The sequence below is a fragment of the Bidens hawaiensis genome, unplaced genomic scaffold, assembly GCF_021521415.1.
Source record: "Bidens hawaiensis isolate Kalapana, Puna unplaced genomic scaffold, B.hawaiensis_p1.1 tig00009543_1, whole genome shotgun sequence".
In the NCBI taxonomy this organism is placed as follows: Eukaryota; Viridiplantae; Streptophyta; class Magnoliopsida; order Asterales; family Asteraceae; genus Bidens; species Bidens hawaiensis.
Genome location: NW_027491711.1, coordinates 944,560 through 947,744, shown reverse-complemented (window position 1 = coordinate 947,744; position 3,185 = coordinate 944,560).

The window sequence follows — 3,185 nt, the reverse complement described above, 5'->3', positions numbered from 1 at the left end:
TATTCAAAACACTTAGAAAATTTCAAAGGAAAAGATGAGGAAAACTTCCACGCAGGTCAGATATAGGTAAAGTTTAGCCATCCTACTAAGTGAAAGTGACGGTCTTATCCGCACAATCACGAAAGAGGAAGCAAAACTTTAACTTATTATCTGCCACGTTGAAAAGTTAACTTATCTAAGTACTAAAGAAATTGCTAAGTTAAAACAAAATATGAGCGAAATAAACAAGGCAAGGCATTAACAAATAATTTTTATTCCATCAACATTCAAACATTACAAGAATTGCTGGGTACATACCCGCATACAAGATTAGAAGTCTACAAACATAAAAATCTACTCTAATGGTGGAAAGGGATCTAAAGTATCAAGCTTCAGGACCACTCCCACTTGGACCCGCACCATCAGTAGAGTGTGGCGGTTCAAGGAAAGCTTTGAGGATAGTTAGCCCATCATCAGCAGCAGCAATCTCGTTTACCTTATCCACCACCGGATGCGGGAAGACGGCATACTGATTCACTGCTTGGTCATACGCAGCTTCAGTATCCACATTGTAAAGAGGGAAGTTGGAAGGCGGAATGCCTTGTTCAACAAACCCTAGACCAAGCAGGAAGCCAGCCTTTTCCCCATCCTCATGAGAAGCGTTGAGGGCTGCGCTCATCGCATCGTCATATGATGTGTTCGTGAACACCCGATGCACAACCTAAAAAACAGAAGTATATCAAAAACTCTTCAAAGTGTAAGGAAAAGCGTAAAGAAATTGTGAAACTGCGCATACCTGCGACAATGCTTCTCGAAGAAGCCATTCCTTGGTAACCAAAGCCTTCTGGAGGGCAGCTTGAGCTTCATTACGGGCGCGTTCGGCTTCGTTCTTTGTAAGGTTGGCAAGCAACACATCTTTGGCTGCAGCCTCTTCGACGCCCTTTAGCTTACGCTCAGTGTGGTCAAGCACCCCCCTCTGGTCCAAGATCTCTTGGAGCTTCTTGGCATCTTCCATGGCCAAGGCATCATGAGCCTGCTGGAGCCTCTCTAATTTGGCTTTAAGTTCCTCATTCTCGATGCGTAGAGGCTCAGCAGCAGCTTCAGCCTTGGTGGCCCTCTCGGTTGCGTTCCGTGCAGTTTCCTTAGCCAACCGAAGCTGTTCATTAACAGCTTGGGCGGCCTTGGAACGGGCCTCGAGACGAGCTTGAACGTCAACCTCAAGGGTTGGTTGACCAAACCTACCTTCATGGGTCCAGAGCTGCTCCCTCCCGCTCCACTCTGGAATGCCGTAGCATCCACGCCTGCACGAAGACAAGATATATAAGTATAATAGCGGAAAGATATGAAGTTAAAGTTATGTACACTTACGGGTCCTTTTGAGCTTGAAGGTGCGAACAGGCGGGGAAAAACCCGATGGAGCCGGCCTCTTCGTACCGGTCACCGTCGTCGTCCTGGGCTGCTCGGAGGTGACAGCCGTTTCAACCTCCGGAGCAGTGGTCTCAACACCACCTGGGTTCCCCGCCGCTTCTTCACTCTCGGTCTCCGACTCAGACCGGTTCCCCTGATCGGCAGTGGAGGCAACCTTCGCCTTGCCCTTCCCGCCGACAGCCTTCTTCTTCCGCGCAAGAAAAGGACCATTTGCGGATTCCTCATCAGAAGATGACAAGATTAGAGGAATTCCAGCAGAGGTTTCAGCATTCAGAGGGTGAGGGTTAAATAGTCTTTTACCTGGCTGCATGGCGCTCAGTATTTCGTGGCCTGGCGGGTAGGCCTCCACAAACCGATCCGTAGTCTGCGCAAGGATGGGCAACTCGTTCTCGTCAAGAGCACGAGTACCCAACCGAGCGGGACCGTCAGCTTCCCGCGGATGCAGGAGGGACTGCAAGTCATTTCCCTCTGAAATAAAAAGAAAAACAGTTAGAAAAAACTTTAAATCAACAAAGAAGACGGAGCATACCGTAAGGGATAAAGTTCAAATCGTATTCAAGTACGATGGGAATCTGTGGCGCATCCGCCCCAGCATCCTTCCACACCCTGCTCATTCCAAGCATCACCATCCCGGACTCCGGAAAGCGGTAAACCGGAGTCTGGATCCGGGAAATCTTGGAGAACCATTCCGCCTCCTAGTAGTTGGAGGCGTGAAGGCTGAGGAGAGCTCTCCCATTCTTAAATGTCATCGCTATAGGGACGACACGGGCAGAGATGTAAAAGAACTCCCGCTTCCAAGACCGAAGACTGCGCTCGGTAGCGCAGATCTTCAAACCCTTGATCCGGGTGACCAGGGTATACCAGCCTTGGATACACCTCCAGGAGTAGAAGGTCATCAGGCGATCGACGTGGGGATCCACGCCAAGAATGAGGCACACCCACTCAAAATGGCGGATCTTGGCGATCGCCATTGGGTGTTCCTCGGTCAGGTGCACACCGTGTCTATCCAGAACACGGTATACAAACTTCGTCAACGGGAACCTAAGATTCCCATAAACGAAGAAAGCGGCATATACCCCTATTTTGCCCTTGGGGGCATCGTACACCGTCTGGTGTGGCTCCGGAAACTCAGGCTCGAACGGCTCGAGCATGAACTTCCGGACGATGTACCGATAAAGCTCGATGGGAAGAGCACACTGGCATTCGCCAGCAGTGCTCTTATCGTCCTTATCGGACGTAGACATCGGGTTCTCGACATACAAGTCAGACTCCTCGGCGGTAGCTTCTGGATCATGAGTAGACGACATGTTTTTGAGGTAAAGAACGATTTCAGGAGAATGCTCGACAGAAAGTTAGAGTATTCGCCAGAAATCGCTTAGAAGAAGAAGAAAGAAGTGAAAGTGTGGATTACCAGGAACCCTCTCCCCCTTTATATACTCATCGCAATGAATGCGATGAATTTAATGCGGAGGAGAGAGAAAATAGCTGGTGCAATAAAACTATGACACGTGAAAAAAGCAAGCTGGCAACAGTTGTTGACGGGACGCGCGCCGTAAAATCCGCACCCACACGCCCGAAAAATCGCGCTCACGCGCCTGAAAAAGCGTCTGGAATGACCATATACTGTCACGTCGTCATAACTTCCTGCACGTCCTGACACTGTCCGAAGAAACCGTCGGACGACGTTTCAACAGTTTGGGCTGTTCTTATCCTTTCACCAACCCTTCGAATTTCAAAAAGATTTAAAAAGATAAAAAGATAAAAAGATAATATTTTTT